This window comes from Pogonomyrmex barbatus, unplaced genomic scaffold, assembly GCF_055798465.1.
Source record: "Pogonomyrmex barbatus isolate J1 unplaced genomic scaffold, ASM5579846v1 scaffold1, whole genome shotgun sequence".
Lineage (NCBI taxonomy): Eukaryota > Metazoa > Arthropoda > Insecta > Hymenoptera > Formicidae > Pogonomyrmex > Pogonomyrmex barbatus.
Genome location: NW_028297098.1, coordinates 26,923,225 through 26,936,831, shown reverse-complemented (window position 1 = coordinate 26,936,831; position 13,607 = coordinate 26,923,225). Strand labels below are relative to the sequence as shown.

General features: G+C 39.1%; 1 protein-coding gene across 1 annotated transcript in view; it reads right to left on the bottom strand.

Moving 5' to 3' along the window:
* The window catches only part of LOC148938319 (uncharacterized), a 38,473-nt gene that overhangs the window by 24,076 nt on the left and 790 nt on the right, over positions 1-13,607 (bottom strand). The window lies entirely within an intron of this gene.

Below are 13,607 nucleotides of genomic sequence, written 5' to 3'. Positions count from 1 at the left end.
ATTCTTGCGCAACGTTACGATAGAAAGCAATGTTGTGATGGTTAGGCGTAAACTCACTCTTCGGTGTAATTACCAACGACGAATCATGCGCACTGTGCCTCAAAATAGTATTGCATCTTACCTGAAACCAAAAGAAAAAAATGCAACATTAATTAGCGGAAATATTGCGGAAGCGTTTCCGAATAATTTTCCACGTCGTCTCTCTCTTTCCTTCCTCTCAACTTTTCCGACCTTAAGGTTAATTAGCAATGTACTATTGCAGGAAACGTCTGCTGTGGTAGCGAAATATCGCCGCAAAAACTTGCGCGATTAATGCCTCCGCCGCAATTGATGGCCGGCGAGATATCGATCTGTGATATCCGCGCACGGTCTCTCGCAGCACGGTGGAAGATAAATTCCAGAGTTACCACAAAGCTACCACGAATCGACGATTATCGCGACTCTTCCTCCCCCTCCTCTCCCTCCCCCCTTCCCTCCTCCTACATCGTTATGCGCGCTATAATATATCGCGTGAGCACGCAAGCTGCTAAGCAGAAAACTCGCGGCGCGGCCTCTCGCGCGCGGAACTTCGTTTCATGCTAGGCTTCGCGATAGATCGCGGATAGATAGAAGAAACATTCGAGCTTCTCGTCTCGCTGTGTATACCCTACATTTTGCATCCGTCATGAATACTCAGCATTTAACGGTTATGTTACGTTGAAACTCATTACGTTGAAAAATCATGCTAAATGCGGCACGCTTTAGACTTAGTGCTTCTCGCTCGGCAGCTTCCGCGAACATCTTCCTCTCGAGACGTTAACAAATCAAAGCGACTGAGATGCTTTTTCCGCAGGCGCAGATGTATATTAAGACTTAAGTGGAATTAAAAAAAGAGACTCGAGAAAAAGGCTCAATTGAAGGAAGGAGGCTCGATGATTGTAAATTAAGTATCTCGCCTGCTGTTCTTCTTTTCGAACAAAATTGAAAGGGGATTTTTTTTTTAAATTCCTTCATGAATATTTCAAGCGCGTTAATTATCGCCGTTGCGAGTCGCCGGAGTAGAAAGTACTCCTGACGTAACTCAGGCTCGACTATCGACAAGAGAAAGACTTAAATGCTTCTGTTCAACCTTTTGCACTATGGTCGGGAACACGAAATACCACGATATCTACGCATAATTTCTTCAAAGTACCCCGCTGTTTTGATCGGCGGATACTTCATTCCACGTTACACGAAAAGTAGAGAAATTCAAAGAGTACATTTACACTTTACGACGTGCATGACAAAAATAATTTGTATATAAATCGTTTTAACATTATTATATCATAACGCTAAACAGTAAATAAATATTAATAACGACGCTGAATGGCAAGTAACGTTTTGCAATTAACGTAACTAAACCGTCCTGCGACTTGACACACGCAAATAGCGAATTATTTTTTTCCGACGAACATTGAAAGGAAAATCCAGCTGTGCTTTTCCCAATGGCTCGTGAAAAGCAATGGAGAACAATGGCAGTCGCGAACATTGGATTGTGCACAATGCAAATGCACGACAGATCTCTCCTTTCGTACACGTGGCTGAAAGGAGAAAGGGACAAGAACAAATATATCGTTCGCATTCTGTCAATGCTAAATGCATGTTGACCTAGGCCATGGATTATATGTTAGCTTTAGCACGACGTGCGACTCGTGACAAAACGAAATGTACTAAAACAACGTTTCCGTATTACTCGAATAGAAAAAAATTATTCTTTTACAAAGTTTGATAACTAAATTTATTTAGTAAATAAATATGTATAAATTGTATACAATTTTATAAGGAATTCATACCTCGTAAGTTAAAAAAAATGTGATAGATATTTTATATTTATATATATATTTTAAATGTAGTATATAAAATATAAAAGAGAGTACAATATAAAATTCTGGATACTGTTAAAAAAAAATGTGCGTTATCTCATTTTCTGTAAAATTCTCACGGTTTCTATTTGATTAAATGTCTCACGCAGTGAGACACTTCTCGAGCATCAAGATTTAAGAAATACAGTCTCTCACTGAGAAAAATATTCACTGATAAGCAGCCTGAACAATGTTTCATTGTAAAAAGCGTGCAGTTAGGTAATATGTAAGGAATCGTTTTCCAATTTATTCTGCGCTCAACGTAATTAAATGTGTCTATGGCTAATCGCCGACATTACCAAGAATAGCGCACGCTTAATTAAAAGACGTTGACCGAGATGATATCTCGCGTCGCGGCTTTCTCGTTATAAATATACCATAATGCGATCAAATGCCACGTTATTAATTAGGAGAAAGAATATCGTTAAAAAAAAAAAATATGACATCAATCTGGATATCATACGGATAAGTCAAAGTTCACGCATCATAAAATCCGATATGAAATCCTCAAGATACCTCGAGACATAATCGACTACTCCCATTTATCAAATAAATAAATCGCCCTCTAGAAAAATAAAATGTAACTAATACCCCGTTGTAATTAACCTGTACCTCTCGTAAGATCATTCTCGAACCGAGATTTCGCATTAGCTCCGATGCGATTTCTTCACCGCGCCGATCTTTTTTGCGTCGCGGATACTTAGGTATCGCGGAAGAGTCGCGCGGAGCGATTTTAAGCGAAACTGGTTCGCAGCGCGAGTGAGCGGCAGGAGGGAAGAAGGAGGGGGAGGATATGAGGTAAGGGGTTAATGACGCGATTCGACGGGTGATGATGCCGAACAAGCTGATTGCGGAATTCGCCGCGACGAATTTCAATCCACCGCGCCGTCCGTCCGCCGCGTGAGGCGGGTCTTGCGGGGCATCAGGCCGGCGGAATGCCATTAAGCCGGTTCCATCTCGAGTACCGCGGAGTCGTCTCACCCGCAGTTTTTCAGCCGTCGAGCGATTACGTATCGCGCAACACGATCGAGTTCTCCGTGGAACGATCGATCGGCGGAGGACTTTCAACCGCGCGTGAACGCACCGCCGAGCCGGCCGGCCTCCGGAGACTTTAGTGTACTTTTCGTCGAACGCGTACCTTGGTACGTGTGTACCTTGCAATTATGGCACTCGGCTGCAAATAAAGCAACCTGTCCCGCGCTAGACGGAGCAAACATGCTCCGAATGGTAAAATTATCGGAGGAAATTACAATCCTGTGTTTCTGAATCGTAGATTCCTAACTAACGATTAGATAATAAGTGAACGAAGGATATTATGTCGGTCTTGGGAAACCCGAGTTTTGCACTTCAATCACGTTTCGAAATCTTCCGTACACGTGCCATCAATTTAACCCGCTGATTGCGTATGAAAGTTTAATTTACAAATAATTACAGTAAAATAATAAATTGTGGCGATATCTTTGGCCTTGTTTGATTAAAAATAAGGGCTAAAAGAAATCACGATTGATGATTGATTAAAATGTTGTATAATTATTTTGATAAAGAGATTGCACCTCGAGATGTTAATGTTTTGATTCGTTCTGCATTTACATAAGTGATTATATTCTACCGCGATCATTAATTGAGGGGTTTATAGATGATAAATTTGATTTTTATAGATTTTACCAATATTGGTATTTCGCTGTGCGGAAGCAATAATCGATCAGAATATTAAGGCCGACCTGTTTCATCAGGCTGTTTTCATCTTGGCTCGTTAATACACTCGCTCGTAATTATAGGTCGTTCGCTCGAGTTTGTTTAGCGGTGTGCAATTCATTAGAACAAATCCCCCATTTCCTTCGCGTGGCCGAGATAAATCGCATCACTGTGCGCATTATATCGTGCATATTATTGCACGAGCACATGGAATATCATTGCGCAATAATTATGCGACTCGGCTTAACACCGATGTCCACTCGTGTAGCCGTCGACTCCCTCTTGGTTCTAAATCTGAACGCAGATATGTGCTTTGTATAAGTGAATATTACGAAGAATGAATAATTAAAAATATTTAAGAATCTTTTGAGACTTTTTAAGAAAAAGATGTAGGTATAGGCGCCGTGCGATAAATCTGTGCAAGATATAAAAATATGTAAATAATTAAAGCATAAAGTTTAAACTCGTACGAGCAACTATAATGTTTCCTTATTATAATCGACCAATGACATCGGACATACCTAGATCAGATTGTCCATATTTCGCGACCATTGCGACCACCATTCTGAGCCGTTACTCGAAGTCGTTCACACTAGTCGCCGGATACGTTCACAATTTTTGTAGTACGGAAATGAGATCGAGCAGTCCCGAAATTATTCGATCGTGAAAGGTGAGCGGAACGATGCGATTTCGAGTGTTACGAAGAACCCTCGATGAATGCGGTGAATTACCAATTTAGGACACTGTGTAGGCATGTACTGCCTTCGTTACGTAGAGATTGAGAGCAATTTGTGTCGTCTGTTGTATTGTGTTAAAACTGATTTCACGCAGGCCCCACACTGAGACTATAAACGAGAAGTTTACTTTACGTTTTGCTTTATATTTTACGATACATAAAACTAATATCAGAATATATCGACAAAATAAACGAGATATAAATCGATGTTTTATTATATACAAGTATGTATGTTATGTTTAACATAAAAGTATATAAAAAAAGTAAATGCAATACATATTTGAGCGGAGCAAATGGCGAAGAAGTTTGGATGAGATTTATGCGCGTATTATAAAATCCTGGTACGAGTAGAGAAAACGCATTACGTAGAATCACGTTTTACTTTACAGCACTTTGCAAATTTGCAGAGTGACGCTGAGTGACGGCATAATCAGGCTTTAAGCTGATGCAATAGCATTTGGCAATATTCAAATGTAACACAGGCGTAATTTACTGATCATTGAAATGTGTAATCTCTCCGATATATTTTCCCTTTGCATCAATTTATTTTCAATCCGCAACCTTCCTCGCCATAGACCAATCGTCCAATTCTTATTTTCGCGACAATCTAACCAAATTCTCTACCGCGCACTGTTCCACTTTAATAACACTATCAAATTTCTCATTCCCGGGGCAAATGGGGGTAGCGGAGATACGGACACTCGCGAAATTGGCGAGTGTCTCGACGAAAAAGAAAGAGAAAAAGAAAAAAAAAATCAAAGGATCGAGATAACGGGGAAAGCTCGGCTTCCGGGCTTACGAGAGACGCGGGGACGTGGCTCTCCTCTTTTTATCAAACACGCGCACTGACCTCGGCGAATCACACGACTGTGATTATCGTGCTACGCGCGCTCGCGAAGGTCGGGAAGAACTGCGGAACCTCGTTCGCGCGTCCTTGACTTTCGCGCGGAAGACGCGTAACCAACTGGCTGGCTGTCTGGCTCGCTCGCTCGCTCGCTCGCTCGCGCGCGCTCGAATCCAGGATCGGGACGGACGAGATCCGCTCTACGGCTGCGTGAAGTCGAGTATGCGGCCTCCGCGATGAATCAAGCCCCCTTTCATCCCGAGTCGACGCACCGCGGCCTCCCCCCTTTTCCTTCCCCTCCCTCCCCCCCCTCCCACGCCGCTGCCGCCACCCGTCCCTTCCGCTGCATTTCTTTTTTCTGCCCTCGCGAAAAGTAATCTAAACGAACGGCGGCCGTCGCGACGGACTCCCGGATGGGGCGACGTTGGAACATCGGGGATTCTATTTCTGGTCTCCGAGACCTGAGATCGCGGAGAAGTGCGACAGATGCAACAGATAGCAATTTTATCATGAAGCAATGTCGTTCCTAAATGCACATGTTTATCATTCTAGACACGCTTCGCTTGACGGAGATGTACTATACTACGAGATATGCTTCAAAGTTCAATGCGATTCACGGTAAAACGATCTTGGAAAACTAAAACTTGAGGATAGTCAGGAGAACTCGGAATATTGAAGCGGATCGATTTATGGTAATTCTTGAGGAAATGCAACGTGCGCCACTCACGTCTCGTGTTCTTCAGAGAATAGTAAACAATGTTGTCAAAGTTATAGAGGAAGACGAGGATGAAACGAGGAACGAGAGATGCGAGGGCTGCACTTTGTCCATCTGGTTGGACATTTTCTTTTTTAGCCGCAAGTTCGAAACGACACGTGACGACGTTGAATAGGCAATATGCCAACGTCTGACTTAAGCAACACGTCAGAATGCACGCGAGATCCACGTTAAGACTTGATGAATCTTACTCCTATTTTTATGATGTAGTCTTACACATCAGATAGAATCACTTAAAATATCTTAGATAAGAATATATATATATATATATATATAATGAGTCAATTCAATAGAAACATGAGCATACCTCAAACAAATCATCAAGAATTTACTCTTTGCTCTTTGCAAACTCATCTGATAAAAATAATTTGTCACAAATTAACATTCAGAAACGCTAAATAATAACAAGATCTTTTTCTCTACTCAGTTCCTAAAAAATTTCAGTTTTACTTAATAATCTCAATATAAAGCGCATTAGTTTATAATAATATTTAACGTTCAAAATCAAAGATTAAATTTAACAAATTTATTAAATTGTAAAAGTAAATTATCAGATAAATTTTCCATCGTACAAAACATAAAAAAATTGAAAAATTCACAGACTAATAATTTTATCTTTGTCGCTCGCGAACACCTCGTCGGACAATTAATCACTCATTTATCAAGCTATCCGGATAAAGGGCAAATTGAAGGCGTGCTTTTGCCACGTAAAAGCGGCCGCGATAAAGAAAGGAACGAGCCGCCACGTCCCCATCGCGGAAAGAGTAAAAAAATTCGCCGTGGCGTTGCACGTGGATAATTAGCATGCTCGCGAGCATAAGTCACGATCTCATACTGCACGAGCGTGCCACATGCCGCGCGAAGGAAGGAGCGATGCAACTTTCACGGAGCGGCCACGGGCGGAATTGCTCGGCCGAGCGCGGACAACAAATGACCGACGGTGCCCGGCGCGTGTATAGAAATCGGACGATGCGGTGTTCGTCGATCGAACCGACGTTCGTCATGCGATCGCGGAGTGCGTTTAATGCACAGACGTGTGGAAACGTGACCGCGAGAGAGGAGGTTTCTCGTGTTGCCGCTGACGAGGAGAGACTTTCCTCCGAGGCGATTTCTAACGTCGGACGGATAAAACACGAAGACGACGGCGATGCGAAAGATCGTTCTCACTTCGTAACGGTGCGGCGCGACACTTCCCGGTGATTTCCAAGCGAATCAAACGGGAAACCCGCTTGAAAGGATTATCTTCGCAATAATCTCAGAATTATTGCTGTCACGAAGGAATTCTTTTGGATTTTATGGGACAAATATTAGGGATGCTTAAACACGATGTATATTAAAAAAAATATTTGTATTATTACTTCCCGATATTATTGTTTATGCAATAAAGCAAATTTTCGTTTTGTTTTCTGTGATGTTTTAAAATGTAAAATTATTTGACGTTAAAGGTAGACGATGTAAAGATGCAAAAGCAAAAACTGCTGTGATAATGATAATGTACAAACGGTTTTAGCGCTATCATATGGAGTAGTTTCATTTCGCTAAGATATTCCAAAAGCCTCGATTATACCAAAGGATGGCAAAAACAAAATGAAGAATCCTGCAGGGAAGATACGCTTATCGCGGGATGTCACTCGGAACGAATCTTTGCGAAATGAGGACAATGACTCCTAAGAGTCGAAAATGAATGGTCTGAAAAAACGATAAGAGAAGGAAGAAGTAAACAGTTAAATAAATTCTTTAAAGAGAAAAATATTACTTAAGAATATTACTTAGAAATATTACAAAATGACAAAGAAATAAATGGTACAAGAAGTGAAAATTGAATTATGTAGATAAAAACACGAATAAATAAACATACATTGTGAAATAGAAAATTTACGAAATCGACTACTTATTACACATTATCAATCTAATATTCGCATGAAAAACAGGTTTGAAAGGAAGGACGAGAGTAGAAAAAATTTCAAGTTTATCTAATGAATTACTCAAGAATATTTTACAGAAGGAGCAATCTAAAAAAAAATCTGAAAAAATTTTTGTTTAAAGAAAAAAAAAATAAGAAATCGTGCGAAGTTTCGTGTAAATAAGCAAGTATGCAAATATGAGAGCGCGCGAAATCGCGAATTGTTAACTCGTTGTAGATAAAACTCGATCCAGATCAAGCAAACGAGCGCGAACACGAGTGAATAATTTGATTCAATTAATGCAATTGGTGTCGCGAGTACTTCACAAGCGAGTTATTTATTCGTGTTTACTCGCGTTTGTTCGCTCGATCTGGATCCAATTTAAGGCACTTTCGAATCCACCGACGGACAACTGCAACAAGAAGATCGAGGAACAATGTGTCGATCGATCGATCAGTCTTATCGACAAATTATATTTAATTACAACGAGGAGCGGAAATCGAGGAGCAGAAATTCGATCGTTTGTTCGTTCTCCTCTGTTCGATCGGACTCGAGGAAGAGCATCTCTCTCGCGGTCGGGAAGCGTCGACCGAAAACTACCGTCCGGTCGATGCGATTACGTAACGGTGTTAAAATAATTAGTGCGTATTACGTAGCGTTGCGCTGCGCGCGGTCGTAATTGGCGTGCGGTGCGTGTCGGCGGACGAGAACACGGCCACGTTGCAAAGTCGCGATACATCGCGATGAAGCGGTGGACTCTGACCGTAAAAGATGCAAATTTTCTCGTTATACCGTTTTCTCGTTAGCTCGCTACCTTGATTCGGCCCGCGGCGTACTCTCGTTTAATAAATTTCAATTTATTCAACTTATTCTAAGCGCACGATGAAAATAATTGATATAAAAGACAAGCGGATATCGAATGGATATCGATTATTTCGTTAAATGAATTATTACTTAAATTCAAGATCGATTGTCCTTTAGAAAGTCCGATGAGTAGACCGATACAATGTCTAGAGATAAGTGGACGCAATGTGACGGGAGAAATGAAGATAAAAAGGCGGATCTCCGCGGCCGGTGATTTTCGATTGCAGGTCGAGCAAAGTCGCGTCGTAAAAATTTATATATTATATCTGCATATATCCAAGGCAACGAGATTCGAGGAGTAGTGAGTCATCATGTATAATATCGATCCGCCTGCATTGAACAATCCGCGTGCGGGCTCATATTCTAGAGTTCGCGCGACGGACTTGCACCTATACGTGTACGACGAGAACGACGAAACGACGAGACACGAGACGAACGATTCATTAAAGCGACACCACGAGCCACTTCCCGCCGCGGATTCGACTCGTAGTCGGCAAATGTCGAGCAATTTAAAGCGTTCCACATCGTTTCCTGTTTATTACGCTCCTGATGTCGGCGCGATCAATGGTTACGTGACCCTGGGACAAGGGCGGAATATCAGACAAAATCGCGCTCGTTATTTATAAATTAGCCTAATGTACCCTCTGTTCCCAAAATTAGGCGGATAATCTGTCATCGGTACTTCCCCGACAATAGGAGAGTCACACGAGCCGTACACGCACATGGATATATGACACCGTCGACTCTTGAATGAAGCGCAATGATACAATGTTGAGGCGGCATTTACAGGCTTGCCAAAAGAAGTGGAGTTACCTTGGCATGGCTTAGAGCCGAGTATCAATCTCTCGATCTAAATGAAGATGAATACGCGAGAATGAATATGTAGGCACGGGTAGCATGCGCGAGATTAAAGGGACGAGAATGAGGCAGATACTCTCTATCTCTAGCCGCGTACGATAGCGCGTACGCACGTTGCCATTATTATAAATCGCCTTTTGAAAGTACGCGACATGAGAATTCGACATTGAGGGATTAACGACGGAAAGAGGCCGCGCGCGCGAATGAAATTATCAAAGCCAATAATAAATGGACGGATTTTGAAACGCAGCTTCGGAGACGGGAGCGGACAACAATGCCGTCCCGTTACCGAGAGAAGGCAGTCATACGGGTGTTACGAGAATAAATAACTGCAACCTACTTAAGCGCCTTCGTTACACGCTGCTACTCGTATGCCAAAGATCTATCAATCTGAAGCACGGACGCGAGCGCAGTGCGATGCGAGTCGACAGACTTGTACTCACCTGGATGAAAGAAATGAAGCTAGCTTACTCTACATAATAAATCGTCACAGCTACGAGACCCGAGGAAATCAAGATTTCCTCTTTACGAGGTGTTCTTAATCATCGAGATATTTTCCCCCGTTGTTCTCCCGACTCTCGAAATCTTATAATTATGTTTTAATTCTGTACACTATGTTATTAACGCTACCCTCACGCGACCCATTTCATCTTTCTCTACAAGAATTAAATAAGTGCTTGAAAGAGGTGCAAGACACAAAGGTGGAACTATGCAATGTTAATTAAAGGGAACGTTAATGCTGTGTGAAAACTTGACACTCGCAGCGATTTAAAATGGCGATATGAGAGAGATTAGTCTAACATTACGTTTATTTTCTTTATCCTGTTTATTTTCTTTCTTCTATTATCATGTTTTACACGGAGATTTGACAAAGTGTTTCAAGGAATTTGTTAAAACTTTGCATCTCAATGGAGGTCAACGTGCAAAATTAAAATATCGATATTTTACTATTTATAACTTATATCAAGTACATTATAGAATTTACAAGTTTATTGTCAAAATTGCAGTTAATATACACACAATAGCGTTTATCTGCAATACAATACGTAGCAAAAAAATATCGAGAAAAATGTTTTCAAGGAATAAAAATAACAAAAGGAAATACAGTGAACAACACAATACTCTGTTTTACATGAAAATACACGAACATATTCAAATGCAAGAAAGAATTCTTTAAAATGTTAAAACTTGACCGTGAAATTCAGTACAAACGATTGAAGGATAACACAGAGTTACGTCATAACATTATGAGAAAGAATATAAAATGGAGAGTTATTGTATTGTAAAAATGAAATAGATATATGATAAAAATATCTCGATAGAATTATCGAATTTATTTTAGGACAGAGAGAGAGAGAGAGAGAGAGAGAGAGAGAGAGAGAGAGAGAGAGAGAGAGAGAGAGAGAGAGAGTCTACACGAAAAACGTGCAATCAGCCGACTTCCTTCCGTTAAAAAGCCACTGAACCATGCCGACATACGTGAAACCATCTGGCGGATACGTATGCGACCGATGCTACTTGCGATGCGGAAACCGCGCGCGCTCGATGTCCCTGAATGCTACAATATCTTTTAACTGTGTCATATCGAACTACAAAAATATTTTTAAGTAGTCACAATTATGTTGCCAGTTAAGAATATTATTAGGAATGATGTCAGAATTATCTATCATTGAATCGCTCTTTGTGTCAAGGGTACTGCTAAAGGCCTAACGTCGTTAAATGTAACGATAACTTTCGCTATTATTAAGTGATCTGTGTTACCTGACTTCGAAATAAGAGCAATGCAATGTAATATTTTGTATAGAGTTTGTAAATTTATTCAATATTCTTTCTTCATATCAAATTCAATTCTTTTTATTTTTCATAATTCTTCTCACTTTTCCTGAACGTAATATTAATATCGATTAATAAATAATAATTGCTTGTATTTTATTCATGTAATTTTATTTTTTATAAGTTTCTCAATATATGAAAAGCTCTATGAATTCTATAAAATAATAATTTCAGGATTGATAAAGTTATAAACTAATCGTGTGAAAATTGAGAAACTGATTAGGCTCGTTTTTGAGAAATTTGTATGACTTGATATAATTTAAAATTACAATTTAATATTAATATCATTTAAATTTGTATGATTATAAAATAAAAAAAAATACTGCATTATAAGCATTATATTACAGTAAAAGATTTTTTTATTATTGTCGAACTGTATATTATCCTTGTGTGATTGATAGATAACGCGCAATAATGCAACGAAATCCTAATACATACATGTACAATCGATAATAGATCATGCAGATATCAAAGAATGCGATAAGAGAATCTGAGTTGCAATCACGCGAAGCAAACGTACGATACTTTGCCCGACAATCTTGTGATTTATGTACTACTGATCAAGTCGAGTCAATATCTTTCGTTTTTAGCCAAGAGAATCTGTCAAAGTTAATCGCCGTATTACTTGCCCAAAAACTCCTCCGCTCATCGTTAAAAATATTTTCGACGTGCATACATATTCGTAAAATAAGAGAAAAATTTTTCATCTAACGTCTTCGAACACGTCTGAAAACTGCGCCGCAATGAACAGCGAATTGATTAGAGTCACTTAGGACTCGCGGTTGTGTAATTTAGACATCAAGAATGGGCGGTGAATGTAGAATACAGATGTTAGCTCTCAGAAAGCTACGAGATACTGAGCATGAATCGCGTACGAATGTGCACCGAACCGATGTGCAAGAAATGCATCGTTGCGGGATACGGCGCATCGTTGGACACGTATTACAGTTAATCTTGTTACATGTACATAACGGATATCAAAATATCAAAATATCAAGTGATCGCCGCGTGATACACATTCGAATTATCGGCTTGATATGTTCATTTCATTTAATATCTTAGGCTCGATAATTTCCTAATTTGATAATTTCTTAATTTATTTTTACCAATCAATCTCGTATTTCGTAATCTGTTTCTAAGAAGAAATGACATTTGAAAACTATTAATATTTCAGACCGATATCTTGGTCGTTATTTCGGATATTCAGGTCATTTAGGATATGGTTCAAATAATTTAATATTTTTATACAACCGTTCAGAAATTAAAACAATATGAGTGAAAAAAGGTATTTCTAGATGGAAATAAATCTATTTTTTAAAATATTGGGTTATAATTCATAAGTCGACTAAAAATTCTTTTTCATATGTGTGATATTTTTTATACTGGTTAACTTTAAGAATTTAAAAAAATATAGGTAGCAGAAAAACATTAGTATCTTTAAAATATACAAAAATATAGAAATGTTATTTTAAATAATTCGATAATTTATTTTTATAATTTTATACGATACAAAGCGCAATGTATTTTCTATACATTCAAAAACTTTTACATTACATTTTTTAAGAAACTTTATCAACAAGTATTCTGCCTACTTCGACATGTACAGAGTACGTTAAAATTATAGTTTTCTTCAATTACCTCAGAGTTCTTTCAACATTGTTTAATGAACCTTATTAAAAATTTATATAAAGATGATACTTTATCCTTTCTAAATGTTTAACATATTAAATCTTTATAAATAATGTTCATTAAAACTCTAATCTCGATTAAGCTCGAGATTGTTCAGATATCTAAAAATATTCCTCGACTAATTAACACATTCAATATTGTCTATCTGGACTATGACATTCTTACAAAAAAATCTAATATTTCAAGAGTTGCATGTGTCACCGCTAAAAATATCAATAAAATAACAGGTGTATTCTTCATGTAAGGACTATCATGTAGTTATTACCACGCGTGTGAATCATGTTTATTTAGGCTTTAACCGAATTCAATATGGTATTCACAACTCCATTCCCACCAATAGATCTAACTTTGATCTCGGTGATAAACTCACTTTCTAGCTTGATGTAGTTCTGCAAATTAAAAAAAGATGAAGTGCAAATTGAACCGAGATTAAAGTTAATTTGTGGAAATGGAAGTTAGTGTGTTAACACAAGGACACAATTAGTGCACGTTGCCGAATCTAGCGATGACGAGAAGCGAATGTCCGATG